The sequence below is a fragment of the Stigmatopora nigra genome, unplaced genomic scaffold, assembly GCF_051989575.1.
Source record: "Stigmatopora nigra isolate UIUO_SnigA unplaced genomic scaffold, RoL_Snig_1.1 HiC_scaffold_24, whole genome shotgun sequence".
In the NCBI taxonomy this organism is placed as follows: Eukaryota; Metazoa; Chordata; class Actinopteri; order Syngnathiformes; family Syngnathidae; genus Stigmatopora; species Stigmatopora nigra.
The window spans coordinates 2,600,025-2,623,270 of NW_027551603.1; the positions used below are offsets into that span (position 1 = coordinate 2,600,025).

The window sequence follows — 23,246 nt, forward strand, 5'->3', positions numbered from 1 at the left end:
CTCAACGGGTGTCCTCCTCACCAGAATCTTCAGGCTCCCTCCATGGTGAATCAATTCCTCTGGGCATAGGCATAAGATAACTTGGGCGCTCTCTGGTGGTTGTACGCACCTGGGCATCATGATGAAACGGTAAAGGCTTCCCAGGGCGACGTGCATAGCAGTGGTGGGGCGTATGAGTACGCTGCGGCTCTAACTCTTCTACCAGCTGTGGCTCATCTCTAGAAATGATGTGCCTGAGAGCCCCGCACCACGGTGTGTCCATTACAAAATTCCTAAACGATTCTGAGGGGTTTCTTATACATTCCAAGCAGTCCGGTGTCTTCGAGGTGGATGGTTTGCGTCGCCGAGTGCGTCGGCGCGAGCGTGGGTGGCGCTCCGCTGGGTCCATAATGGTTGGATCGTGCTGTTACGATTTCGCCGCGTAGTGCGACGCGATCGTAGGGTAAGTTGAACCCAGATGCAGAGTCGCCGAAGTAATTGGAAAGGTGAGGCAGATCTGTAGCTCTTGTTGGTTGATTTAATAAACGGGGTAACATAACTTAAACAACTTGGCTTGACCACTCATTACAAACGAACTGAACATGCGGCGTGGCGTCAATGGAAACAGCAATTACTACGAGGATTAACAGGAAACGAAACCAGAACTTAACCAGTCGATCCAACCGCGTCCACAGAAAATCATAATGCTTAAATACCAAAAATAATCTAATCACGTAATTAGTGACAGCTGATAGTTATCGTGACGTCATGCCAGGAAAGGCAATCCAACCACTCCTGACAGCTCTGAGTGATTTTGGATCCTTTGTTTCTCCCCCAAGTAATGAGGACATGTTCTTTTTAAGATAGCTCTCCATCTAAGTCCTACTATAGGTCCAGTCTTGGTAAAAGGTGCATGATGACAACTGATCTATCTGAAATCCAGAATTTGATCTGGATTTCAGATAGATCACCCATGAAATGTCGAAAAAGATGCGGGGTATGATGCTCACAGCACCTGGTATTCCCAAGCGGTCTCCCAATCAGGTACTAACCAGGCCGTACCATGCTTGGCTTCCGAGATCGAACGAGATCGGGCCTTTTCAGGGTGGTATGGCCGTGAGCGGTACTGCTCCTGCAGATGGACACCCATGAAATGTCGAAAAAGATGCGGGGTATGATGCTCACTGCACCTGGTATTCCCAAGCGGTCTCCCAATCAGGTACTAACCAGGCCGAACCATGCTTGGCTTCCGAGATCGGACGAGATCGGGCCTTTTCAGGGTGGTATGGCCGTGAGCGGTACTGCTTTTGCAGATGGACACCCATGAAATGTCGAAAAAGATGCGGGGTATGCTGCTCACAGCACCTGGTATTCCCAAGCGGTCTCCCAATCAGGTACTAAACAGGCCGAACCATGCTTGGCTTCCGAGATCGGAGGAGATCGGGCCTTTTCAGGGTGGTATGGCCGTGAGCGGTACTGCTCTTGCAGATGGACACCCATGAAATGTCGAAAAAGATGCGGGGTATGATGCTCACAGCACCTGGTATTCCCAAGCGGTCTCCCAACCAGGTACTAACCAGGCCCAACCATGCTTGGCTTCCAAGATCGGACGAGATCGGGCCTTTTCAGGGTGGTATGGCCGTGAGCGGTACTGCACTAGCAGATGGACACCCATGAAATGTCGAAAAAGATGCGGGGTATGATGCTCACAGCACCTGGTATTCCCAAGCGGTCTCCCAATCAGGTACTAACCAGGCCGAACCATGCTTGGCTTCCGAGATCGGACGAGATCAGGCCTTTTCAGGGTGGTATGGCCGTGAGCGGTACTGCTCTTGCAGATGGACACCCATGAGCTAAAGTATTAATTCGACCTTCTACACCTGCTACCCAAATCAATTGGGATTTGACATTATTCAAAGTCAGTTGGAATATTCAGGTTATAAAAGAGGGGGGAAAAGGCAGGAATATATACAGCTATGTTTTACTTTTGTGCATTTCAGGCCAAATTGGTATTTGTCTTTGAGTCAGCAATAATAACAAAGGAGTAAAGTCAGCTTGATTGCAGTAAGACTTTTTGCACTCTATACACTCAATTTTCACATGTTGTTTTACTTCTGGACGCTGCAAATGGACTGCACATCTGTTGCATCGTGTGTATATATGTGTATTACCGTACTTTGAATTTTGATTTAAACCTTTACAACCCAACTACCTCAGATCAAGCAATTATAATGTAAAGTAGTAGATGTTTAAAAAAAGCACCAAAAGCAAAAAGATAACAAAATAACAATACTAAATAGTCAAATAAGCAACTCCATTATTCTTTTAGAGAAAATATCTCAGCGGGGTCAAGTCATTCAATTCAAATCGACTGGTAATCAGATTCAATTAAAGACTAACTGATTGGGTGCAATGTTGTAGTGGCAGCACAACTAAATGAATTCACTGAATTTAAATGGGATTTATAAGTGTTTTCACATTTTATACTGTAAAACAAAAAATCACATAGGATTTATGGTTAAACACTGGAGCTACAGAATTTTACCAGAAATTACATTCAATTGGTATAGCACTTCAATAACCACCAATTTATTGGAACACTATTGTAGATTTTTCATTTCACTGAAACTAAAATTATATTGCTCCACCACCACATGCACACACCCCTTTTTTACTGTATAACTCTAGCAACCACAAGTATTTTATTTTTATTTTTTTAAGAAGAAAATGATTGACTATTCTTCTGTCTGTTCAGATATCACTACTTTTACATGATAAGAGAAGTAATTTTTAAAGAAGGCTCAGCAAAATACCCAGCATTCAATAGTACTGGCATGCTGGATCTTGCAAACTACACTCCTCAACTGCACGGAAAAAAAATAGAAAAAAACAGTCATACATTGTCTGCAGTACTTTCCACTCATTCGCTTACACTTTGTACTCCATCCTTTCTACACAAAAAGCATCATACCGCTGTTACAGAGTAAAGAAGGTTGCACAGAGTCCTTTTCTTGCTGTTCTGTCTCTTTAGAACAGAAGGACACTTTGCGCTTCACAGAATGCAAGTCTACAAGTACTGCTGCTTAGATGTGGTTGAATGTTAGGCCCCTAAGAAATACATGTGAAGCAACAGCAATGCTTTACAAGGTGTCTATTGTTTATATAAATAAACATAAAACAGGTTACGAAAACATGCTGTAAAATCCAAATCATATTTTATCATAGTTTCACATGCTTAAACTAATAGTAATTGTTTAGTATAAATGATCGTCATGTGAAAGACATTGTTTAGTATTCTTTCATTCATTCATTCTCTCAACCGCTTATCCTCACAAGGGTCACGGGGGGTGCTAAGGCCTATCCCAGCTATCTACGGGCACCAGGCGGGGGACAAAAGAATGAACATAATTTAAAGTAATTGCTCTACAGTTGTACTGCATACCGGAGGTCATTTAATTCATTCAGATCAAGAACCTCAAATAACATATCGGCTGGTATTGTTGGAGATGGAAATCCAACTCATTTTATCTCTGAGGGCTAGCTGCGAATGCACTTGCATTATGTCAGTAAAATTCTAGAAATCATAGCGAAAGGGTTATTTTTCAAGAAAATCTGTTCCCGAAAGACCGACAAATTGTCTTTATTTGATGCTCTTGTCAGGAGAGGTTGGATTGCCTTTCCTGGCATGACGTCACGATAACTATCAGCTGTCACTAATTACGTGATTAGATTATTTTTGGCGTCACTGGACAAGGTCCAAGTGGACATGGGGAAGCTGGAGCACCTCTTTGAGTCCAGGGCCAAAGAGACGCCATGGGCCAAGAAAGCGCCAGAGAGCAAAAAGTCCGAGATCCTGGTTCTGGACTCCGAGCGGAGCACCGCCATCAACATCGGGATGACGGTCCTGCCCGCCGTTCACGTCATCAAGAGCGCCATCCTCAACTTTGACGACTTTGCCATCAACAAGGAGGGTGTGGAGAAGATCCTGAGCATGACGCCCACAGAGGAGGAGAAGCAGAAGATCCGCGAGGCTCGCTCGGCCAATCCCGACGTTCCCCTGGGGACGGCCGAGGAATTCCTCTCGGGCCTGGCTTCCGTCAGCGCCTTGACCCCCCGCCTGCAGCTGTGGTCTTTCAAACTCAACTATGAGGCACTCGAGCAGGAGATCGCCGAGCCCCTGTTTGACCTGAAGTTGGGCATGGAGCAGCTGGCCGGCAACCGGACCTTCAAGAAGATCCTGGCCACGCTGCTGGCCGTGGGGAACTTCCTCAACGGGTGTCCTCCTCACCAGAATCTTCAGGCTCCCTCCATGGTGAATCAATTCCTCTGGGCATAGGCATAAGATAACTTGGGCGCTCTCTGGTGGTTGTACGCACCTGGGCATCATGATGAAACGGTAAAGGCTTCCCAGGGCGACGTGCATAGCAGTGGTGGGGCGTATGAGTACGCTGCGGCTCTAACTCTTCTACCAGCTGTGGCTCATCTCTAGAAATGATGTGCCTGAGAGCCCCGCACCACGGTGTGTCCATTACAAAATTCCTAAACGATTCTGAGGGGTTTCTTATACATTCCAAGCAGTCCGGTGTCTTCGAGGTGGATGGTTTGCGTCGCCGAGTGCGTCGGCGCGAGCGTGGGTGGCGCTCCGCTGGGTCCATAATGGTTGGATCGTGCTGTTACGATTTCGCCGCGTAGTGCGACGCGATCGTAGGGTAAGTTGAACCCAGATGCAGAGTCGCCGAAGTAATTGGAAAGGTGAGGCAGATCTGTAGCTCTTGTTGGTTGATTTAATAAACGGGGTAACATAACTTAAACAACTTGGCTTGACCACTCATTACAAACGAACTGAACATGCGGCGTGGCGTCAATGGAAACAGCAATTACTACGAGGATTAACAGGAAACGAAACCAGAACTTAACCAGTCGATCCAACCGCGTCCACAGAAAATCATAATGCTTAAATACCAAAAATAATCTAATCACGTAATTAGTGACAGCTGATAGTTATCGTGACGTCATGCCAGGAAAGGCAATCCAACCACTCCTGACAGCTCTGAGTGATTTTGGATCCTTTGTTTCTCCCCCAAGTAATGAGGACATGTTCTTTTTAAGATAGCTCTCCATCTAAGTCCTACTATAGGTCCAGTCTTGGTAAAAGGTGCATGATGACAACTGATCTATCTGAAATCCAGAATTTGATCTGGATTTCAGATAGATCACCCATGAAATGTCGAAAAAGATGCGGGGTATGATGCTCACAGCACCTGGTATTCCCAAGCGGTCTCCCAATCAGGTACTAACCAGGCCGTACCATGCTTGGCTTCCGAGATCGAACGAGATCGGGCCTTTCCAGGGTGGTATGGCCGTGAGCGGTACTGCTCCTGCAGATGGACACCCATGAAATGTCGAAAAAGATGCGGGGTATGATGCTCACTGCACCTGGTATTCCCAAGCGGTCTCCCAATCAGGTACTAACCAGGCCGAACCATGCTTGGCTTCCGAGATCGGACGAGATCGGGCCTTTTCAGGGTGGTATGGCCGTGAGCGGTACTGCTTTTGCAGATGGACACCCATGAAATGTCGAAAAAGATGCGGGGTATGCTGCTCACAGCACCTGGTATTCCCAAGCGGTCTCCCAATCAGGTACTAAACAGGCCGAACCATGCTTGGCTTCCGAGATCGGAGGAGATCGGGCCTTTTCAGGGTGGTATGGCCGTGAGCGGTACTGCTCTTGCAGATGGACACCCATGAAATGTCGAAAAAGATGCGGGGTATGATGCTCACAGCACCTGGTATTCCCAAGCGGTCTCACAATCAGGTACTAAACAGGCCGAACCATGCTTGGCTTCCGAGATCGGAGGAGATCGGGCCTTTTCAGGGTGGTATGGCCGTGAGCGGTACTGCTCTTGCAGATGGACACCCATGAAATGTCGAAAAAGATGCGGGGTATGATGCTCACAGCACCTGGTATTCCCAAGCGGTCTCACAATCAGGTACTAATCAGGCCGAACCATGCTTGGCTTCCGAGATCGGACGAGATCGGGCCTTTTCAGGGTGGTATGGCCGTGAACGGTACTGCACTAGCAGATGGACACCCATGAAATGTCGAAAAAGATGCGGGGCATGGTTCTCACAGCACCTGGTATTCCCAAGCGGTCTCCCAATCTGGTACTAAACAAGTCTAACCATGCTTGGCTTCCGAGATCGGGCGAGATCGGGCCTTTTCAGGGTGGTATGGCCGTGAGCGGTACTGCTTTTGCAGATGGACACCCATGAAATGTCGAAAAAGATGCGGGGTATGATGCTCACAGCACCTGGTATTCCCAAGCGGTCTCCCAACCAGGTACTAACCAGGCCCAACCATGCTCGACTTCCAAGATCGGACGAGATCGGGCCTTTTCAGGGTGGTATGGCCGTGAGCGGTACTGCACTAGCAGATGGACACCCATGAAATGTCGAAAAAGATGCGGGGTATGATGCTCACAGCACCTGGTATTCCCAAGCGGTCTCCCAATCAGGTACTAACCAGGCCGAACAATGCTTGGCTTCCGAGATCGGACGAGATCAGGCCTTTTCAGGGTGGTATGGCCGTGAGCGGTACTGCTCTTGCAGATGGACACCCATGAGCTAAAGTATTAATTCGACCTTCTACACCTGCTACCCAAATCAATTGGGATTTGACATTATTCAAAGTCAGTTGGAATATTCAGGTTATAAAAGAGGGGGGAAAAGGCAGGAATATATACAGCTATGTTTTACTTTTGTGCATTTCAGGCCAAATTGGTATTTGTCTTTGAGTCAGCAATAATAACAAAGGAGTAAAGTCAGCTTGATTGCAGTAAGACTTTTTGCACTCTATACACTCAATTTTCACATGTTGTTTTACTTCTGGACGCTGCAAATGGACTGCACATCTGTTGCATCGTGTGTGTATATATGTGTATTACCGTACTTTGAATTTTGATTTAAACCTTTACAACCCAACTACCTCAGATCAAGCAATTATAATGTAAAGTAGTAGATGTTTAAAAAAAGCACCAAATGCAAAAAGATAACAAAATAACAATACTAAATAGTCAAATAAGCAACTCCATTATTCTTTTAGAGAAAATATCTCAGCGGGGTCAAGTCATTCAATTCAAATCGACTGGTATTCAGATTCAATTAAAGACTAACTGATTGGGTGCAATGTTGTAGTGGCAGCACAACTAAATGAATTCACTGAATTTAAATGGGATTTATAAGTGTTTTCACATTTTATACTGTAAAACAAAAAATCACATAGGATTTATGGTTAAACACTGGAGCTACAGAATTTTACCAGAAATTACATTCAATTGGTATAGCACTTCAATAACCACCAATTTATTGGAACACTATTGTAGATTTTTCATTTCACTGAAACTAAAATTATATTGCTCCACCACCACATGCACACACCCCTTTTTTACTGTATAACTCTAGCAACCACAAGTATTTTATTTTTATTTTTTTAAGAAGAAAATGACTGACTATTCTTCTGTCTGTTCAGATATCACTACTTTTACATGATAAGAGAAGTAATTTTTAAAGAAGGCTCAGCAAAATACCCAGCATTCAATAGTACTGGCATGCTGGATCTTGCAAACTATACTCCTCAACTGCACGGAAAAAAAATAGAAAAAAACAGTCATACATTGTCTGCAGTACTTTCCACTCATTCGCTTACACTTTGTACTCCATCCTTTCTACACAAAAAGCATCATCCCGCTGTTACAGAGTAAAGAAGGTTGCACAGAGTCCTTTTCTTGCTGTTCTGTCTCTTTAGAACAGAAGGACACTTTGCGCTTCACAGAATGCAAGTCTACAAGTACTGCTGCTTAGATGTGGTTGAATGTTAGGCCCCTAAGAAATACATGTGAAGCAACAGCAATGCTTTACAAGGTGTCTATTGTTTATATAAATAAACAAAACAGGTTACAAAAACATGCTGTAAAATCCAAATCATATTTTATCATAGTTTCACATGCTTAAACTAATAGTAATTGTTTAGTATAAATGATCGTCATGTGAAAGACATTGTTTAGTATTCTTTCATTCATTCATTCTCTCAACCGCTTATCCTCACAAGGGTCACGGGGGGTGCTAAGGCCTATCCCAGCTATCTACGGGCACCAGGCGGGGGACAAAAGAATGAACATAATTTAAAGTAATTGCTCTACAGTTGTACTGCATACCGGAGGTCATTTAATTCATTCAGATCAAGAACCTCAAATAACATATCGGCTGGTATTGTTGGAGATGGAAATCCAACTCATTTTATCTCTGAGGGCTAGCTGCGAATGCACTTGCATTATGTCAGTAAAATTCTAGAAATCATAGCGAAAGGGTTATTTTTCAAGAAAATCTGTTCCCGAAAGACCGACAAATTGTCTTTATTTGATGCTCTTGTCAGGAGAGGTTGGATTGCCTTTCCTGGCATGACGTCACGATAACTATCAGCTGTCACTAATTACGTGATTAGATTATTTTTGGCGTCACTGGACAAGGTCCAAGTGGACATGGGGAAGCTGGAGCACCTCTTTGAGTCCAGGGCCAAAGAGACGCCATGGGCCAAGAAAGCGCCAGAGAGCAAAAAGTCCGAGATCCTGGTCCTGGACTCCGAGCGGAGCACCGCCATCAACATCGGGATGACGGTCCTGCCCGCCGTTCACGTCATCAAGAGCGCCATCCTCAACTTTGACGACTTTGCCATCAACAAGGAGGGTGTGGAGAAGATCCTGAGCATGACGCCCACAGAGGAGGAGAAGCAGAAGATCCGCGAGGCTCGCTCGGCCAATCCCGACGTTCCCCTGGGGACGGCCGAGGAATTCCTCTCGGGCCTGGCTTCCGTCAGCGCCTTGACCCCCCGCCTGCAGCTGTGGTCTTTCAAACTCAACTATGAGGCACTCGAGCAGGAGATCGCCGAGCCCCTGTTTGACCTGAAGTTGGGCATGGAGCAGCTGGCCGGCAACCGGACCTTCAAGAAGATCCTGGCCACGCTGCTGGCCGTGGGGAACTTCCTCAACGGGTGTCCTCCTCACCAGAATCTTCAGGCTCCCTCCATGGTGAATCAATTCCTCTGGGCATAGGCATAAGATAACTTGGGCGCTCTCTGGTGGTTGTACGCACCTGGGCATCATGATGAAACGGTAAAGGCTTCCCAGGGCGACGTGCATAGCAGTGGTGGGGCGTATGAGTACGCTGCGGCTCTAACTCTTCTACCAGCTGTGGCTCATCTCTAGAAATGATGTGCCTGAGAGCCCCGCACCACGGTGTGTCCATTACAAAATTCCTAAACGATTCTGAGGGGTTTCTTATACATTCCAAGCAGTCCGGTGTCTTCGAGGTGGATGGTTTGCGTCGCCGAGTGCGTCGGCGCGAGCGTGGGTGGCGCTCCGCTGGGTCCATAATGGTTGGATCGTGCTGTTACGATTTCGCCGCGTAGTGCGACGCGATCGTAGGGTAAGTTGAACCCAGATGCAGAGTCGCCGAAGTAATTGGAAAGGTGAGGCAGATCTGTAGCTCTTGTTGGTTGATTTAATAAACGGGGTAACATAACTTAAACAACTTGGCTTGACCACTCATTACAAACGAACTGAACATGCGGCGTGGCGTCAATGGAAACAGCAATTACTACGAGGATTAACAGGAAACGAAACCAGAACTTAACCAGTCGATCCAACCGCGTCCACAGAAAATCATAATGCTTAAATACCAAAAATAATCTAATCACGTAATTAGTGACAGCTGATAGTTATCGTGACGTCATGCCAGGAAAGGCAATCCAACCACTCCTGACAGCTCTGAGTGATTTTGGATCCTTTGTTTCTCCCCCAAGTAATGAGGACATGTTCTTTTTAAGATAGCTCTCCATCTAAGTCCTACTATAGGTCCAGTCTTGGTAAAAGGTGCATGATGACAACTGATCTATCTGAAATCCAGAATTTGATCTGGATTTCAGATAGATCACCCATGAAATGTCGAAAAAGATGCGGGGTATGATGCTCACAGCACCTGGTATTCCCAAGCGGTCTCCCAATCAGGTACTAAACAGGCCGAACCATGCTTGGCTGCCGAGATCGGACGAGATCGGGCCTTTTCAGGGTGGTATGGCCGTGAGCGGTACTGCTCTTGCAGATGGACACCCATGAAATGTCGAAAAAGATGCGGGGCATGATGCTCACAGCACCTGGTATTCCCAAGCGGTCTACCAATCAGGTACGAACCAGGCCGAACCATGCTTGGCTGCCGAGATCGGACGAGATCGGGCGAGATCGGGCCTTTTCAGGGTGGTATGGCCGTGAGCGGTACTGCTTTTGCAGATGGACACCCATGAAATGTCGAAAAAGATGCGGGGCAAGATGCTCACAGCATCTGGTATTCCCAAGCGGTCTCCCAATCAGGTACTAAACAGGCGGAACCCTGCTTGGCTGCCGAGATCGGACGAGATCGGGCGAGATCGGGCCTTATCAGGGTGGTATGGCCGTGAGCGGTACTGCTCTTGCAGATGGACACCCATGAAATGTCGAAAAAGGTGCGGGGTATGATGCTCACAGCACCTGGTATTCCCAACCAGTCTCCCAATCAGGTACCAACCAGGCCGAACCATGCTTGGCTGCCGAGATCGGACGAGATCGGGCGAGATCGGGCCTTTTCAGGGTGGTATGGCCGTGAGCGGTACTGCTCTTGCAGATGGACACCCATGAAATGTCGAAAAAGATGCGGGGTATGATGCTCACAGCACCTGGTATTCCCAAGCGGTCTCCCAATCAGGTTCTAACCAGGCCGAACCATGCTTGGCTGCCGAGATCGGACGAGATCGGGCGAGATCGGGCCTTTTCAGGGTGGTATGGCCGTGAGTGGTACTGTACTAGCAGATGGACACCCATGAAATGTCGAAAAATATGCGGGGTATGATGCTCACAGCACCTGGTATTCCCAAGCGGTCTCCCAATCAGGTACGAACCAGGCCGAACCTTGCTTGGCTTCTGAGATCGGACGAGATCGGGCCTTTTCAGGGTGGTATGGCCGCGAGTGGTACTGCGCCTGCAGATGGACACCCATGAAATGTCGAAAAAGATGCGGGGTATGATGCTCACAGCACCTGGTATTCCCAAGGGGCCTCCCAATCAGGTACTAACCAGGCCGAACCATGCTTGGCTTCCGAGATCGGACGAGATTGGGCCTTTTCAGGGTGGTATGGCCGGGGGCGGTACTGCACTAGCAGATGGACACCCATGAAATGTCGAAAAAGGTGCGGGGTATGATGCTCACAGCATCTGGTATTCCCAAGCGGTCTCCCAATCAGGTACTAACCAGGCCGAACCATGCTTGGCTTCCGAGATCAGACGAGATCGGGCCTTTTCAGGGTGGTATGGCCGTGAGCGGTACTGCACCAGCAGATGGACACCCATGAAATGTCGAAAAAGATGCTGGGTATGATGCTCACAGCACCTGGTATTCCCAAGCGGTCTCCCAATCAGGTACTAACCAGGCCGAACCATGCTTGGCTTCCGAGATCAGAGGAGATCGGGCCTTTTCAGGGTGGTATGGCCGTGAGCGGTACTGCTCTTGCAGATGGACACCCATGAAATGTCGAAAAAGATGCGGGGTATGATGCTCACAGCACCTGGTATTCCCAAGCGGTCTCCCAATCAGGTACTAACCAGGCCGAACCATGCTTGGCTTCCGAGATCGGACGAGATCGGGCCTTTTTGGGGTGGTATGGCCGTGAGCGGTACTGCACTAGCAGATGGACACCCATGAAATGTCGAAAAAGATGCGGGGTATGATGCTCACAGCACCTGGTATTCCCAAGTGGTCTCCCAATCAGGTACTAACCAGGCCGAACCATGCTTGGCTTCCGAGATCGGACGAGATCGGGCCTTTTCAGGGTGGTATGGCAGTAAGCGGTACTGCTTTTGCAGATGGACACCCATGAAATGTCGAAAAAGATGCGGGGTATGATGCTCACAGCACTTGGTATTCCCAAGCGGTCTCCCAATCAGGTACTAAACGGGCCGAACCATGCTTGGCTGCCGAGACAGGACGAGATCGGGCCTTTTCAGGGTGGTATGGCCGTGAGCGGTACTGCACTAGCAGATGGACACCCATGAAATGTCGAAAAAGATGCGGGGTATGATGCTCACAGCACTTGGTATTCCCAAGCCGTCTCCCAATCAGGTACTAACCAGGCCGAACCATGCTTGGCTTCCGAGATCGGACGAGATCGGGCCTTTTCAGGGTGGTATGGCCGTGAGCGGTACTGCTCTTGCAGATGGACACCCATGAAATGTCGAAAAAGATGCGGGGTATGATGCTCACGGTACCTGGTATTCCCAAGCGGTCTCCCAATCAGATACTAACCAGGCCGAGCCATGCTTGGCTTCCGAGATCGGACGAGATCGGTCCTTTTCAGGGTGGTATGGCCGTAAGCAGTACTGCTCTTGCAGATGGACACCCATGAAATGTCGAAAAAGATGCGGGGTATGATGCTCACAGCACCTGGTTTTCCCAAGCGGTCTCCCAATCAGGTACTAAACAGGCCGAACCATGCTTGGCTTCCGAGATCGGACGAGATCGGGCCTTTTCAGGGTGGTATGGCCGTGAGCGGTACTGCACTAGCAGATGGACACCCATGAAATGTCGAAAAAGATGCGGGGTATGATGCTCACAGGACCTGGTATTCCCAAGCGGTCTCCCAATCAGGTACTAACCAGGCCGAACAATGCTTGGCTTCCGAGATCGGGCGAGATCGAGCCTTTTCAGGGTGGTATGGCCGTGAGCGGTACTGCTCTTGCAGATGGACACCCATGAAATGTCGAAAAAGATGCGGGGTATGATGCTCACAGCACCTGGTATTCCCAAGCGGTCTCCCAATCAGGTACTAAACAGGCCGAACCATGCTTGGCTTCCAAGATCGGACGAGATAGGGCCTTTTCAGGGTGGTATGGCCGTGGGCGGTACTGTTCATGCAGATGGACACCCATGAAATGTCGAAAAAGATGCGGGGTATGATGCTCACAGCACCTGGTATTCCCAAGCGGTCTCCCAATCAGGTACTAAACAGGCCGAACCATGCTTGGCTTCAAAGATCGGACGAGATCGGGCCTTTTCAGGGTGGTATGGCCGTGAGCGGTACTGCACTAGCAGATGGACACCCATGAAATGTCGAAAAAGATGCGGGGTATGATGCTCACAGCACCTGGTATTCCCAAGCGGTCTCCCAATCAGGTACGAACCAGGCCGAACCTTGCTTGGCTTCTGAGATCGGACGAGATCGGGCCTTTTCAGGGTGGTATGGCCGCGAGTGGTACTGCGCCTGCAGATGGACACCCATGAAATGTCGAAAAAGATGCGGGGTATGATGCTCACAGCACCTGGTATTCCCAAGGGGTCTCCCAATCAGGTACTAACCAGGCCGAACCATGCTTGGCTTCCGAGATCGGACGAGATTGGGCCTTTTCAGGGTGGTATGGCCGGGAGCGGTACTGCACTAGCAGATGGACACCCATGAAATGTCGAAAAAGGTGCGGGGTATGATGCTCACAGCATCTGGTATTCCCAAGCGGTCTCCCAATCAGGTACTAACCAGGCCGAACCATGCTTGGCTTCCGAGATCAGACGAGATCGGGCCTTTTCAGGGTGGTATGGCCGTGAGCGGTACTGCACCAGCAGATGGACACCCATGAAATGTCGAAAAAGATGCTGGGTATGATGCTCACAGCACCTGGTATTCCCAAGCGGTCTCCCAATCAGGCACTAAACGGGCCGAACCATGCTTGGCTGCCGAGACAGGACGAGATCGGGCCTTTTCAGGGTGGTATGGCCGAGAGCGGTACTGGTCTTGCAGATGGACACCCATGAAATGTCGAAAAAGATGCGGGGTATGAAGCTCACAGCACCTGGTATTCCCAAGCGGTCTCCCAATCAGGTACTAAACGGGCCGAACCATGCTTGGCTGCCGAGACAGGACGAGATCGGGCCTTTTCAGGGTGGTATGGCCGTGAGCGGTACTGCTCTTGCAGATGGACACCCATGAAATGTCGAAAAAGATGCGGGGTATGATGCTCACAGCACCTGGTATTCCCAAGCGGTCTCCCATTCAGGTACTAAACAGGCTGAACCATGCTTGGCTTTCGAGATCGGACGAGATCGGGCCTTTTCAGGGTGGTATGGCCGTGAGCGGTACTGCTCTTGCAGATGGACACCCATGAAATGTCGAAAAAGATGCGGGGTATGATGCTCACAGCACCTGGTATTCCCAAGCGGTCTCCCAATCAGGTACTAACCAGGCCGAACCATGCTTGGCTTCCGAGATCGGACGAGATCGGGCCTTTTCGGGGTGGTATGGCCGTGAGCGGTACTGCACTAGCAGATGGACACCCATGAAATGTCGAAAAAGATGCGGGGTATGATGCTCACAGCACCTGGTATTCCCAAGTGGTCTCCCAATCAGGTACTAACCAGGCCGAACCATGCTTGGCTTCCGAGATCGGACGAGATCGGGCCTTTTCAGGGTGGTATGGCCGTAAGCGGTACTGCTCTTGCAGATGGACACCCATGAAATGTCGAAAAAGATGCGGGGTATGATGCTCACAGCACTTGGTATTCCCAAGCGGTCTCCCAATCAGGTACTAAACGGGCCGAACCATGCTTGGCTGCCGAGACAGGACGAGATCGGGCCTTTTCAGGGTGGTATGGCCGTGAGCGGTACTGCACTAGCAGATGGACACCCATGAAATGTCGAAAAAGATGCGGGGTATGATGCTCACAGCACTTGGTATTCCCAAGCGGTCTCCCAATCAGGTACTAACCAGGCCGAACCATGCTTGGCTTCCGAGATCAGACGAGATCGGGCCTTTTCAGGGTGGTATGGCCGTGAGCGGTACTGCACCAGCAGATGGACACCCATGAAATGTCGAAAAAGATGCTGGGTATGATGCTCACAGCACCTGGTATTCCCAAGCGGTCTCCCAATCAGGTACTAAACGGGCCGAACCATGCTTGGCTGCCGAGACAGGACGAGATCGGGCCTTTTCAGGGTGGTATGGCCGTGAGCGGTACTGCATTAGCAGATGGACACCCATGAAATGTCGAAAAAGATGCGGGGTATGATGCTCACAGCACCTGGTATTCCCAAGCGGTCTCCCAATCAGGTACTAAACAGGCCGAACAATGCTTGGCTTCCGAGATCGGGCGAGATCGGGCCTTTTCAGGGTGGTATGGCCGTGAGCGGTACTGCTCTTGCAGATGGACACCCATGAAATGTCGAAAAAGATGCGGGGTATGATACTCACAGCACCTGGTATTCCCAAGCGGTCTCCCAATCAGGTACTAAACAGGCCGAACCATGCTTGGCTTCCGAGATCGGACGAGATCGGGCCTTTTCAGGGTGGTATGGCCGTGAGCGGTACTGCTCTTGCAGATGGACACCCATGAAATGTCGAAAAAGATGCGGGGTATGATGCTCACAGCACCTGGTATTCCCAAGCGGTCTCCCAATCAGGTACTAATCAGGCCGAACCATGCTTGGCTTCCGAGATCAGACGAGATCAGGCCTTTTCAGGGTGGTATGGCCGTGAGCGGTACTGCACCAGCAGATGGACACCCATGAAATGTCGAAAAAGATGCTGGGTATGATGCTCACAGCACCTGGTATTCCCAAGCGGTCTCCCAATCAGGTACTAACCAGGCCGAACAATGCTTGGCTTCCGAGATCGGAGGAGATCGGGCCTTTTCAGGGTGGTATAGCCGTGAGCGGTACTGCTCTTGCAGATGGACACCCATGAAATGTCGAAAAAGATGCGGGGTATGATGCTCACAGCACCTGGTATTCCCAAGCGGTCTCCCAATCAGGTACTAACCATGCCGAACCATGCTTGGCTTCCGAGATCGGACGAGATCGGGCCTTTTCGGGGTGGTATGGCCGTGAGCGGTACTGCACTAGCAGATGGACACCCATGAAATGTCGAAAAAGATGCGGGGTATGATGCTCACAGCACCTGGTATTCCCAAGCGGTCTCCCAATCAGGTACTAACCAGGCCGAACAATGCTTGGCTTCCGAGATCGGACGAGATCGGGCCTTTTCAGGGTGGTATGGCCGTGAGCGGTACTGCTCTTGCAGATGGACACCCATGAAATGTCGAAATAGATGCGGGGTATGATGCTCACAGCACTTGGTATTCCCAAGCGGTCTCCCAATCAGGTACTAAACGGGCCGAACCATGCTTGGCTGCCGAGACAGGACGAGATCGGGCCTTTTCAGGGTGGTATGGCCGTGAGCGGTACTGCTCTTGCAGATGGACACCCATGAAATGTCGAAAAAGATGCGGGGTATGATGCTCACAGCAGCTGGTATTCCCAAGCGGTCTCCCATTCAGGTACTAAACAGGCTGAACCATGCTTGGCTTCCGAGATCGGACGAGATCGGGCCTTTTCAGGGTGGTATGGCCGTGAGCAGTACTGCACTAGCAGATGGACACCCATGAAATGTCGAAAAAGATGCGGGGTATGATGCTCACAGCACTTGGTATTCCCAAGCGGTCTCCCAATCAGGTACTAAACAGGCCGAACCATGCTTGGCTTCCGAGATCGGACGAGATCGGGCCTTTTCAGGGTGGTATGGCCGTAAGCGGTACTGCACCAGCAGATGGACACCCATGAAATGTCGAAAAAGATGCGGGGTATGATGCTCACAGCACCTGGTATTCCCAAGCGGTCTCCCAATCAGGTACTAACCAGGCCGAACAATGCTTGGCTGCCGAGATCGGACGAGATCGGACGAGATCGGGCCTTATCAGGGTGGTATGGCCGTGAGCGGTACTGCTCTTGCAGATGGACACCCATGAAATGTCGAAAAAGATGCGGTGTATGATGCTCACAGCACCTGGATTTCCCAAGCGGTCTCCCAATCAGGTACTAACCAGGCCGAACCATGCTTGGCTGCCGAGATCAGACGAGATCGGACGAGATCGGGCCTTATCAGGGTGGTATGGCCGTGAGCGGTACTGCTCTTGCAGATGGACACCCATGAAATGTCGAAAAAGATGCAGGATATGATGCTCACAGCACCTGGTATTCCCAAGCGGTCTCCCAATCAGGTACTAACCAGGCCGAATCATGCTTGGCTGCCGAGATCGGACGAGATCGGGCCTTTTCAGGGTGGTATGGCCGTGAGCGGTACTGCTCTTGCAGATGGACACCCATGAAATGTCGAAAAAGATGCGGGGTATGGTGCTCACAGCACCTGGTATTCCCAAGCGGTCTCCCAATCAGGTACTAACCAGGCCGAACCATGCTTGGCTTCCGAGGTCGGACGAGATCGGGCCTTTTCAGGGTGGTATGGCCGTGAGCGGTACTGGGCTTGCAGATGGACACCCATGAAATGTCGAAAAAGATGCGGGGTATGACGCTCACAGCATCTGGTATTCCCAAGCGGTCTCCCAATCAGGTACTAACCAGGCCGAACAATGCTTGGCTGCAGAGATCGGACGAGATCGGGCCTTTTCAGGGTGGTATGGCCGTGAGCGGTATTGCCCTTGCAGATGGACACCCATGAAATGTCGAAAAAGATGCGGGGTATGATGCTCACAGCACCTGGTATTCCCAAGCGCTCTCCCAATCAGGTACTAACCAGGCCGAACCATGCTTGGCTTCCGAGATCGGACGAGATCGGGCCTTTTCAGGGTGGTATGGCCGTGAGCGGTACTGCTCTTGCAGATGGACACCCATGAAATGTCGAAAAAGATGCGGGGTATGATGCTCACAGCACCTGGTATTCCCAAGCGGTCTCCCAATCAGGTACTAACCAGGCCGAACCATGCTTGGCTTCCGAGATCGGACGAGGTCGGGCCTTTTCAGGGTGGTATGGCCATGGCAGGTACTGCTCTTGCAGATGGACACCCATGAAATGTCGAAAAAGATGCGGGGTATGATGCTCACAGCACCTGGTATTCCCAAGCGGTCTCCCAATCAGGTACTAACCAGGCCGAACCATGCTTGGCTGCCGAGATCGGACGAGATCGGGCCTTATCAGGGTGGTATGGCCGTGAGCGGTACTGCTCTTGCAGATGAACACCCATGAAATGTCGAAAAAGATGCGGGGTATGATGCTCACAGCACCTGGTATTCCCAAGCGGTCTCCCAATCAGGTACTAACCAGGCCGAACCATGCTTGGCTGCCGAGATCGGACGAGATCGGACGAGATCGGGCCTTTTCAGGGTGGTATGGCCGTGAGCGGTACTGCACTAGCAGATGGACACCCATGAAATGTCGAAAAAGATGCGGGGTATGATGCTCACAGCACCTGGCATTCCCAAGCGGTCTCCCAATCAGGTACTAAACAGGCCGAACCATGCTTGGCTTCCGAGATCGGGCGAGATCGGGCCTTTTCAGGGTGGTATGGCCGTGAGCGGTACTGCACCAGCAGATGGACACCCATGAAATGTCGAAAAAGATGCGGGGTATGATGCTCACAGCACCTGGTATTCCCAAGCGGTCTCCCAATCAGGTACTGACCAGGCCGAGCCATGCTTGGCTTCCGAGATCGGACGAGATCGGGCCTTTTCAGGGTGGTATGGCCGTGAGCGGTACTGTACTAGCAGATGGACACCCATGAAATGTCGAAAAAGATGCGGGGTATGATGCTCACAGCACCTGGTATTCCCAAGCGGTCTCCCAATCAGGTACTAACCAGGCCGAACCATGCTTGGCTGCCGAGATCGGACGAGAGCGGGCGAGATCGGGCCTTTTCAGGGTGGTATGGCCGTGAGCGGTACTGCACTAGCAGATGGACACCCATGAAATGTCGAAAAAGATGCGGGGTATGATGCTCAAAGTACCTGGTATTCCCAAGCGGTCTCCCAATCAGGTACTAAACAGGCCGAGCCATGCTTGGCTTCCGAGATCGGACGAGATCGGGCCTTTTCAGGGTGGTATGGCCGTGAGCGATACTGCACTAGCAGATGGACACCCATGAAATGTCGAAAAAGATGCGGGGTATGATGCTCACAGCACCTGGTATTCCCAAGCGGTCTCCCAATCAGGTACTAACCAGGCCGAACAATGCTTGGCTGCCGAGATCGGACGAGATCGGACGAGATCGGGCCTTATCAGGGTGGTATGGCCGTGAGCGGTACTGCTCTTGCAGATGGACACCCATGAAATGTCGAAAAAGATGCGGTGTATGATGCTCACAGCACCTGGATTTCCCAAGCGGTCTCCCAATCAGGTACTAACCAGGCCGAACCATGCTTGGCTGCCGAGATCAGACGAGATCGGACGAGATCGGGCCTTATCAGGGTGGTATGGCCGTGAGCGGTACTGCTCTTGCAGATGGACACCCATGAAATGTCGAAAAAGATGCAGGATATGATGCTCACAGCACCTGGTATTCCCAAGCGGTCTCCCAATCAGGTACTAACCAGGCCGAACCATGCTTGGCTGCCGAGATCGGACGAGATCGGGCCTTTTCAGGGTGGTATGGCCGTGAGCGGTACTGCTCTTGCAGATGGACACCCATGAAATGTCGAAAAAGATGCGGGGTATGGTGCTCACAGCACCTGGTATTCCCAAGCGGTCTCCCAATCAGGTACTAACCAGGCCGAACCATGCTTGGCTTCCGAGGTCGGACGAGATCGGGCCTTTTCAGGGTGGTATGGCCGTGAGCGGTACTGGGCTTGCAGATGGACACCCATGAAATGTCGAAAAAGATGCGGGGTATGACGCTCACAGCATCTGGTATTCCCAAGCGGTCTCCCAATCAGGTACTAACCAGGCCGAACAATGCTTGGCTGCAGAGATCGGACGAGATCGGGCCTTTTCAGGGTGGTATGGCCGTGAGCGGTATTGCCCTTGCAGATGGACACCCATGAAATGTCGAAAAAGATGCGGGGTATGATGCTCACAGCACCTGGTATTCCCAAGCGCTCTCCCAATCAGGTACTAACCAGGCCGAACCATGCTTGGCTTCCGAGATCGGACGAGATCGGGCCTTTTCAGGGTGGTATGGCCGTGAGCGGTACTGCTCTTGCAGATGGACACCCATGAAATGTCGAAAAAGATGCGGGGTATGATGCTCACAGCACCTGGTATTCCCAAGCGGTCTCCCAATCAGGTACTAACCAGGCCGAACCATGCTTGGCTGCCGAGATCGGACGAGATCGGGCCTTATCAGGGTGGTATGGCCGTGAGCGGTACTGCTCTTGCAGATGAACACCCATGAAATGTCGAAAAAGATGCGGGGTATGATGCTCACAGCACCTGGTATTCCCAAGCGGTCTCCCAATCAGGTACTAACCAGGCCGAACCATGCTTGGCTGCCGAGATCGGACGAGATCGGACGAGATCGGGCCTTTTCAGGGTGGTATGGCCGTGAGCGGTACTGCACTAGCAGATGGACACCCATGAAATGTCGAAAAAGATGCGGGGTATGATGCTCACAGCACCTGGCATTCCCAAGCGGTCTCCCAATCAGGTACTAAACAGGCCGAACCATGCTTGGCTTCCGAGATCGGGCGAGATCGGGCCTTTTCAGGGTGGTATGGCCGTGAGCGGTACTGCACCAGCAGATGGACACCCATGAAATGTCGAAAAAGATGCGGGGTATGATGCTCACAGCACCTGGTATTCCCAAGCGGTCTCCCAATCAGGTACTGACCAGGCCGAGCCATGCTTGGCTTCCGAGATCGGACGAGATCGGGCCTTTTCAGGGTGGTATGGCCGTGAGCGGTACTGTACTAGCAGATGGACACCCATGAAATGTCGAAAAAGATGCGGGGTATGATGCTCACAGCACCTGGTATTCCCAAGCGGTCTCCCAATCAGGTACTAACCAGGCCGAACCATGCTTGGCTGCCGAGATCGGACGAGAGCGGGCGAGATCGGGCCTTTTCAGGGTGGTATGGCCGTGAGCGGTACTGCACTAGCAGATGGACACCCATGAAATGTCGAAAAAGATGCGGGGTATGATGCTCAAAGTACCTGGTATTCCCAAGCGGTCTCCCAATCAGGTACTAAACAGGCCGAGCCATGCTTGGCTTCCGAGATCGGACGAGATCGGGCCTTTTCAGGGTGGTATGGCCGTGAGCGATACTGCACTAGCAGATGGACACCCATGAAATGTCGAAAAAGATGCGGGGTATGATGCTCACAGCACCTGGTATTCCCAAGCGGTCTCCCAATCAGGTACTAACCAGGCCGAACAATGCTTGGCTGCCGAGATCGGACGAGATCGGACGAGATCGGGCCTTATCAGGGTGGTATGGCCGTGAGCGGTACTGCTCTTGCAGATGGACACCCATGAAATGTCGAAAAAGATGCGGTGTATGATGCTCACAGCACCTGGATTTCCCAAGCGGTCTCCCAATCAGGTACTAACCAGGCCGAACCATGCTTGGCTGCCGAGATCAGACGAGATCGGACGAGATCGGGCCTTATCAGGGTGGTATGGCCGTGAGCGGTACTGCTCTTGCAGATGGACACCCATGAAATGTCGAAAAAGATGCAGGATATGATGCTCACAGCACCTGGTATTCCCAAGCGGTCTCCCAATCAGGTACTAACCAGGCCGAACCATGCTTGGCTGCCGAGATCGGACGAGATCGGGCCTTTTCAGGGTGGTATGGCCGTGAGCGGTACTGCTCTTGCAGATGGACACCCATGAAATGTCGAAAAAGATGCGGGGTATGGTGCTCACAGCACCTGGTATTCCCAAGCGGTCTCCCAATCAGGTACTAACCAGGCCGAACCATGCTTGGCTTCCGAGGTCGGACGAGATCGGGCCTTTTCAGGGTGGTATGGCCGTGAGCGGTACTGGGCTTGCAGATGGACACCCATGAAATGTCGAAAAAGATGCGGGGTATGACGCTCACAGCATCTGGTATTCCCAAGCGGTCTCCCAATCAGGTACTAACCAGGCCGAACAATGCTTGGCTGCAGAGATCGGACGAGATCGGGCCTTTTCAGGGTGGTATGGCCGTGAGCGGTATTGCCCTTGCAGATGGACACCCATGAAATGTCGAAAAAGATGCGGGGTATGATGCTCACAGCACCTGGTATTCCCAAGCGCTCTCCCAATCAGGTACTAACCAGGCCGAACCATGCTTGGCTTCCGAGATCGGACGAGATCGGGCCTTTTCAGGGTGGTATGGCCGTGAGCGGTACTGCTCTTGCAGATGGACACCCATGAAATGTCGAAAAAGATGCGGGGTATGATGCTCACAGCACCTGGTATTCCCAAGCGGTCTCCCAATCAGGTACTAACCAGGCCGAACCATGCTTGGCTTCCGAGATCGGACGAGGTCGGGCCCTTTCAGGGTGGTATGGCCATGGCAGGTACTGCTCTTGCAGATGGACACCCATGAAATGTCGAAAAAGATGCGGGGTATGATGCTCACAGCACCTGGTATTCCCAAGCGGTCTCCCAATCAGGTACTAACCAGGCCGAACCATGCTTGGCTGCCGAGATCGGACGAGATCGGGCCTTATCAGGGTGGTATGGCCGTGAGCGGTACCGCTCTTGCAGATGAACACCCATGAAATGTCGAAAAAGATGCGGGGTATGATGCTCACAGCACCTGGTATTCCCAAGCGGTCTCCCAATCAGGTACTAACCAGGCCGAACCATGCTTGGCTGCCGAGATCGGACGAGATCGGACGAGATCGGGCCTTTTCAGGGTGGTATGGCCGTGAGCGGTACTGCACTAGCAGATGGACACCCATGAAATGTCGAAAAAGATGCGGGGTATGATGCTCACAGCACCTGGCATTCCCAAGCGGTCTCCCAATCAGGTACTAAACAGGCCGAACCATGCTTGGCTTCCGAGATCGGGCGAGATCGGGCCTTTTCAGGGTGGTATGGCCGTGAGCGGTACTGCACCAGCAGATGGACACCCATGAAATGTCGAAAAAGATGCGGGGTATGATGCTCACAGCACCTGGTATTCCCAAGCGGTCTCCCAATCAGGTACTGACCAGGCCGAGCCATGCTTGGCTTCCGAGATCGGACGAGATCGGGCCTTTTCAGGGTGGTATGGCCGTGAGCGGTACTGTACTAGCAGATGGACACCCATGAAATGTCGAAAAAGATGCGGGGTATGATGCTCACAGCACCTGGTATTCCCAAGCGGTCTCCCAATCAGGTACTAACCAGGCCAAACCATGCTTGGCTGCCGAGATCGGACGAGAGCGGGCGAGATCGGGCCTTTTCAGGGTGGTATGGCCGTGAGCGGTACTGCACTAGCAGAT

The 23,246-nt window shown here is 51.0% G+C and overlaps 1 non-coding gene and 86 pseudogenes across 1 annotated transcript; all 87 read right to left on the bottom strand.

Annotated features, from left to right (window-relative positions):
- Positions 1–982: 982 nt before the first annotated feature.
- LOC144183959 (5S ribosomal RNA) lies at positions 983–1,101 on the bottom strand (annotated as a pseudogene).
- A 56-nt stretch (positions 1,102–1,157) lies between these two features.
- Positions 1,158–1,276, bottom strand: LOC144189007 (5S ribosomal RNA; annotated as a pseudogene).
- A 56-nt stretch (positions 1,277–1,332) lies between these two features.
- Positions 1,333–1,451, bottom strand: LOC144189312 (5S ribosomal RNA; annotated as a pseudogene).
- A 56-nt stretch (positions 1,452–1,507) lies between these two features.
- LOC144185625 (5S ribosomal RNA) lies at positions 1,508–1,626 on the bottom strand. Its single transcript, XR_013324802.1, has one exon. It is a non-coding gene; the product is annotated as a 5S ribosomal RNA (ribosomal RNA).
- A 56-nt stretch (positions 1,627–1,682) lies between these two features.
- LOC144187828 (5S ribosomal RNA) lies at positions 1,683–1,801 on the bottom strand (annotated as a pseudogene).
- Positions 1,802–5,228: 3,427 nt separating this feature from the next.
- Positions 5,229–5,347, bottom strand: LOC144184213 (5S ribosomal RNA; annotated as a pseudogene).
- A 56-nt stretch (positions 5,348–5,403) lies between these two features.
- Positions 5,404–5,522, bottom strand: LOC144189008 (5S ribosomal RNA; annotated as a pseudogene).
- A 56-nt stretch (positions 5,523–5,578) lies between these two features.
- On the bottom strand, positions 5,579–5,697 carry LOC144189313 (5S ribosomal RNA; annotated as a pseudogene).
- Positions 5,698–5,753: 56 nt separating this feature from the next.
- Positions 5,754–5,872, bottom strand: LOC144182588 (5S ribosomal RNA; annotated as a pseudogene).
- A 56-nt stretch (positions 5,873–5,928) lies between these two features.
- On the bottom strand, positions 5,929–6,047 carry LOC144191505 (5S ribosomal RNA; annotated as a pseudogene).
- A 56-nt stretch (positions 6,048–6,103) lies between these two features.
- On the bottom strand, positions 6,104–6,222 carry LOC144183504 (5S ribosomal RNA; annotated as a pseudogene).
- A 56-nt stretch (positions 6,223–6,278) lies between these two features.
- LOC144188157 (5S ribosomal RNA) lies at positions 6,279–6,397 on the bottom strand (annotated as a pseudogene).
- Positions 6,398–6,453: 56 nt separating this feature from the next.
- Positions 6,454–6,572, bottom strand: LOC144190549 (5S ribosomal RNA; annotated as a pseudogene).
- A 3,427-nt stretch (positions 6,573–9,999) lies between these two features.
- On the bottom strand, positions 10,000–10,118 carry LOC144188898 (5S ribosomal RNA; annotated as a pseudogene).
- Positions 10,119–10,174: 56 nt separating this feature from the next.
- Positions 10,175–10,303, bottom strand: LOC144185611 (5S ribosomal RNA; annotated as a pseudogene).
- A 56-nt stretch (positions 10,304–10,359) lies between these two features.
- LOC144187065 (5S ribosomal RNA) lies at positions 10,360–10,488 on the bottom strand (annotated as a pseudogene).
- A 56-nt stretch (positions 10,489–10,544) lies between these two features.
- LOC144186574 (5S ribosomal RNA) lies at positions 10,545–10,673 on the bottom strand (annotated as a pseudogene).
- Positions 10,674–10,729: 56 nt separating this feature from the next.
- Positions 10,730–10,858, bottom strand: LOC144186854 (5S ribosomal RNA; annotated as a pseudogene).
- Positions 10,859–10,914: 56 nt separating this feature from the next.
- On the bottom strand, positions 10,915–11,033 carry LOC144183666 (5S ribosomal RNA; annotated as a pseudogene).
- A 56-nt stretch (positions 11,034–11,089) lies between these two features.
- On the bottom strand, positions 11,090–11,208 carry LOC144186010 (5S ribosomal RNA; annotated as a pseudogene).
- A 56-nt stretch (positions 11,209–11,264) lies between these two features.
- On the bottom strand, positions 11,265–11,383 carry LOC144189900 (5S ribosomal RNA; annotated as a pseudogene).
- A 56-nt stretch (positions 11,384–11,439) lies between these two features.
- Positions 11,440–11,558, bottom strand: LOC144188064 (5S ribosomal RNA; annotated as a pseudogene).
- A 56-nt stretch (positions 11,559–11,614) lies between these two features.
- On the bottom strand, positions 11,615–11,733 carry LOC144190627 (5S ribosomal RNA; annotated as a pseudogene).
- Positions 11,734–11,789: 56 nt separating this feature from the next.
- Positions 11,790–11,908, bottom strand: LOC144189087 (5S ribosomal RNA; annotated as a pseudogene).
- A 56-nt stretch (positions 11,909–11,964) lies between these two features.
- On the bottom strand, positions 11,965–12,083 carry LOC144186811 (5S ribosomal RNA; annotated as a pseudogene).
- A 56-nt stretch (positions 12,084–12,139) lies between these two features.
- On the bottom strand, positions 12,140–12,258 carry LOC144182378 (5S ribosomal RNA; annotated as a pseudogene).
- Positions 12,259–12,314: 56 nt separating this feature from the next.
- Positions 12,315–12,433, bottom strand: LOC144183331 (5S ribosomal RNA; annotated as a pseudogene).
- Positions 12,434–12,489: 56 nt separating this feature from the next.
- LOC144187911 (5S ribosomal RNA) lies at positions 12,490–12,608 on the bottom strand (annotated as a pseudogene).
- A 56-nt stretch (positions 12,609–12,664) lies between these two features.
- Positions 12,665–12,783, bottom strand: LOC144185559 (5S ribosomal RNA; annotated as a pseudogene).
- Positions 12,784–12,839: 56 nt separating this feature from the next.
- On the bottom strand, positions 12,840–12,958 carry LOC144183340 (5S ribosomal RNA; annotated as a pseudogene).
- Positions 12,959–13,014: 56 nt separating this feature from the next.
- On the bottom strand, positions 13,015–13,133 carry LOC144182531 (5S ribosomal RNA; annotated as a pseudogene).
- A 56-nt stretch (positions 13,134–13,189) lies between these two features.
- LOC144183667 (5S ribosomal RNA) lies at positions 13,190–13,308 on the bottom strand (annotated as a pseudogene).
- A 56-nt stretch (positions 13,309–13,364) lies between these two features.
- LOC144182456 (5S ribosomal RNA) lies at positions 13,365–13,483 on the bottom strand (annotated as a pseudogene).
- A 56-nt stretch (positions 13,484–13,539) lies between these two features.
- Positions 13,540–13,658, bottom strand: LOC144189901 (5S ribosomal RNA; annotated as a pseudogene).
- Positions 13,659–13,889: 231 nt separating this feature from the next.
- On the bottom strand, positions 13,890–14,008 carry LOC144184615 (5S ribosomal RNA; annotated as a pseudogene).
- Positions 14,009–14,064: 56 nt separating this feature from the next.
- On the bottom strand, positions 14,065–14,183 carry LOC144191740 (5S ribosomal RNA; annotated as a pseudogene).
- Positions 14,184–14,239: 56 nt separating this feature from the next.
- LOC144188210 (5S ribosomal RNA) lies at positions 14,240–14,358 on the bottom strand (annotated as a pseudogene).
- A 56-nt stretch (positions 14,359–14,414) lies between these two features.
- LOC144182558 (5S ribosomal RNA) lies at positions 14,415–14,533 on the bottom strand (annotated as a pseudogene).
- Positions 14,534–14,589: 56 nt separating this feature from the next.
- LOC144186812 (5S ribosomal RNA) lies at positions 14,590–14,708 on the bottom strand (annotated as a pseudogene).
- Positions 14,709–14,764: 56 nt separating this feature from the next.
- LOC144189541 (5S ribosomal RNA) lies at positions 14,765–14,883 on the bottom strand (annotated as a pseudogene).
- Positions 14,884–14,939: 56 nt separating this feature from the next.
- On the bottom strand, positions 14,940–15,058 carry LOC144185034 (5S ribosomal RNA; annotated as a pseudogene).
- A 56-nt stretch (positions 15,059–15,114) lies between these two features.
- Positions 15,115–15,233, bottom strand: LOC144182559 (5S ribosomal RNA; annotated as a pseudogene).
- A 56-nt stretch (positions 15,234–15,289) lies between these two features.
- LOC144189123 (5S ribosomal RNA) lies at positions 15,290–15,408 on the bottom strand (annotated as a pseudogene).
- A 56-nt stretch (positions 15,409–15,464) lies between these two features.
- On the bottom strand, positions 15,465–15,583 carry LOC144188939 (5S ribosomal RNA; annotated as a pseudogene).
- A 56-nt stretch (positions 15,584–15,639) lies between these two features.
- LOC144191496 (5S ribosomal RNA) lies at positions 15,640–15,758 on the bottom strand (annotated as a pseudogene).
- Positions 15,759–15,814: 56 nt separating this feature from the next.
- LOC144191353 (5S ribosomal RNA) lies at positions 15,815–15,933 on the bottom strand (annotated as a pseudogene).
- A 56-nt stretch (positions 15,934–15,989) lies between these two features.
- Positions 15,990–16,108, bottom strand: LOC144189071 (5S ribosomal RNA; annotated as a pseudogene).
- Positions 16,109–16,164: 56 nt separating this feature from the next.
- LOC144186813 (5S ribosomal RNA) lies at positions 16,165–16,283 on the bottom strand (annotated as a pseudogene).
- Positions 16,284–16,339: 56 nt separating this feature from the next.
- LOC144183524 (5S ribosomal RNA) lies at positions 16,340–16,458 on the bottom strand (annotated as a pseudogene).
- Positions 16,459–16,514: 56 nt separating this feature from the next.
- Positions 16,515–16,633, bottom strand: LOC144191480 (5S ribosomal RNA; annotated as a pseudogene).
- A 56-nt stretch (positions 16,634–16,689) lies between these two features.
- LOC144186088 (5S ribosomal RNA) lies at positions 16,690–16,818 on the bottom strand (annotated as a pseudogene).
- Positions 16,819–16,874: 56 nt separating this feature from the next.
- Positions 16,875–17,003, bottom strand: LOC144184470 (5S ribosomal RNA; annotated as a pseudogene).
- Positions 17,004–17,059: 56 nt separating this feature from the next.
- On the bottom strand, positions 17,060–17,178 carry LOC144189843 (5S ribosomal RNA; annotated as a pseudogene).
- Positions 17,179–17,234: 56 nt separating this feature from the next.
- On the bottom strand, positions 17,235–17,353 carry LOC144183106 (5S ribosomal RNA; annotated as a pseudogene).
- A 56-nt stretch (positions 17,354–17,409) lies between these two features.
- Positions 17,410–17,528, bottom strand: LOC144185950 (5S ribosomal RNA; annotated as a pseudogene).
- A 56-nt stretch (positions 17,529–17,584) lies between these two features.
- LOC144190017 (5S ribosomal RNA) lies at positions 17,585–17,703 on the bottom strand (annotated as a pseudogene).
- Positions 17,704–17,759: 56 nt separating this feature from the next.
- Positions 17,760–17,878, bottom strand: LOC144185427 (5S ribosomal RNA; annotated as a pseudogene).
- A 56-nt stretch (positions 17,879–17,934) lies between these two features.
- On the bottom strand, positions 17,935–18,053 carry LOC144188079 (5S ribosomal RNA; annotated as a pseudogene).
- A 56-nt stretch (positions 18,054–18,109) lies between these two features.
- Positions 18,110–18,238, bottom strand: LOC144182952 (5S ribosomal RNA; annotated as a pseudogene).
- Positions 18,239–18,294: 56 nt separating this feature from the next.
- LOC144191228 (5S ribosomal RNA) lies at positions 18,295–18,413 on the bottom strand (annotated as a pseudogene).
- A 56-nt stretch (positions 18,414–18,469) lies between these two features.
- Positions 18,470–18,588, bottom strand: LOC144187925 (5S ribosomal RNA; annotated as a pseudogene).
- Positions 18,589–18,644: 56 nt separating this feature from the next.
- LOC144184282 (5S ribosomal RNA) lies at positions 18,645–18,773 on the bottom strand (annotated as a pseudogene).
- A 56-nt stretch (positions 18,774–18,829) lies between these two features.
- Positions 18,830–18,948, bottom strand: LOC144183271 (5S ribosomal RNA; annotated as a pseudogene).
- A 56-nt stretch (positions 18,949–19,004) lies between these two features.
- Positions 19,005–19,133, bottom strand: LOC144186089 (5S ribosomal RNA; annotated as a pseudogene).
- A 56-nt stretch (positions 19,134–19,189) lies between these two features.
- On the bottom strand, positions 19,190–19,318 carry LOC144184471 (5S ribosomal RNA; annotated as a pseudogene).
- A 56-nt stretch (positions 19,319–19,374) lies between these two features.
- Positions 19,375–19,493, bottom strand: LOC144186865 (5S ribosomal RNA; annotated as a pseudogene).
- Positions 19,494–19,549: 56 nt separating this feature from the next.
- Positions 19,550–19,668, bottom strand: LOC144183118 (5S ribosomal RNA; annotated as a pseudogene).
- A 56-nt stretch (positions 19,669–19,724) lies between these two features.
- On the bottom strand, positions 19,725–19,843 carry LOC144185952 (5S ribosomal RNA; annotated as a pseudogene).
- A 56-nt stretch (positions 19,844–19,899) lies between these two features.
- On the bottom strand, positions 19,900–20,018 carry LOC144190018 (5S ribosomal RNA; annotated as a pseudogene).
- A 56-nt stretch (positions 20,019–20,074) lies between these two features.
- LOC144188080 (5S ribosomal RNA) lies at positions 20,075–20,193 on the bottom strand (annotated as a pseudogene).
- A 56-nt stretch (positions 20,194–20,249) lies between these two features.
- LOC144182953 (5S ribosomal RNA) lies at positions 20,250–20,378 on the bottom strand (annotated as a pseudogene).
- A 56-nt stretch (positions 20,379–20,434) lies between these two features.
- Positions 20,435–20,553, bottom strand: LOC144191229 (5S ribosomal RNA; annotated as a pseudogene).
- Positions 20,554–20,609: 56 nt separating this feature from the next.
- Positions 20,610–20,728, bottom strand: LOC144187926 (5S ribosomal RNA; annotated as a pseudogene).
- A 56-nt stretch (positions 20,729–20,784) lies between these two features.
- Positions 20,785–20,913, bottom strand: LOC144184283 (5S ribosomal RNA; annotated as a pseudogene).
- A 56-nt stretch (positions 20,914–20,969) lies between these two features.
- LOC144183272 (5S ribosomal RNA) lies at positions 20,970–21,088 on the bottom strand (annotated as a pseudogene).
- A 56-nt stretch (positions 21,089–21,144) lies between these two features.
- Positions 21,145–21,273, bottom strand: LOC144186090 (5S ribosomal RNA; annotated as a pseudogene).
- A 56-nt stretch (positions 21,274–21,329) lies between these two features.
- Positions 21,330–21,458, bottom strand: LOC144184472 (5S ribosomal RNA; annotated as a pseudogene).
- Positions 21,459–21,514: 56 nt separating this feature from the next.
- On the bottom strand, positions 21,515–21,633 carry LOC144186877 (5S ribosomal RNA; annotated as a pseudogene).
- A 56-nt stretch (positions 21,634–21,689) lies between these two features.
- On the bottom strand, positions 21,690–21,808 carry LOC144183130 (5S ribosomal RNA; annotated as a pseudogene).
- Positions 21,809–21,864: 56 nt separating this feature from the next.
- On the bottom strand, positions 21,865–21,983 carry LOC144185953 (5S ribosomal RNA; annotated as a pseudogene).
- Positions 21,984–22,039: 56 nt separating this feature from the next.
- Positions 22,040–22,158, bottom strand: LOC144190019 (5S ribosomal RNA; annotated as a pseudogene).
- A 56-nt stretch (positions 22,159–22,214) lies between these two features.
- LOC144184912 (5S ribosomal RNA) lies at positions 22,215–22,333 on the bottom strand (annotated as a pseudogene).
- Positions 22,334–22,389: 56 nt separating this feature from the next.
- LOC144188081 (5S ribosomal RNA) lies at positions 22,390–22,508 on the bottom strand (annotated as a pseudogene).
- Positions 22,509–22,564: 56 nt separating this feature from the next.
- On the bottom strand, positions 22,565–22,693 carry LOC144182954 (5S ribosomal RNA; annotated as a pseudogene).
- Positions 22,694–22,749: 56 nt separating this feature from the next.
- LOC144191230 (5S ribosomal RNA) lies at positions 22,750–22,868 on the bottom strand (annotated as a pseudogene).
- Positions 22,869–22,924: 56 nt separating this feature from the next.
- Positions 22,925–23,043, bottom strand: LOC144187927 (5S ribosomal RNA; annotated as a pseudogene).
- A 56-nt stretch (positions 23,044–23,099) lies between these two features.
- LOC144183760 (5S ribosomal RNA) lies at positions 23,100–23,228 on the bottom strand (annotated as a pseudogene).
- Between the last annotated feature and the right edge of the window lie 18 nt (positions 23,229–23,246).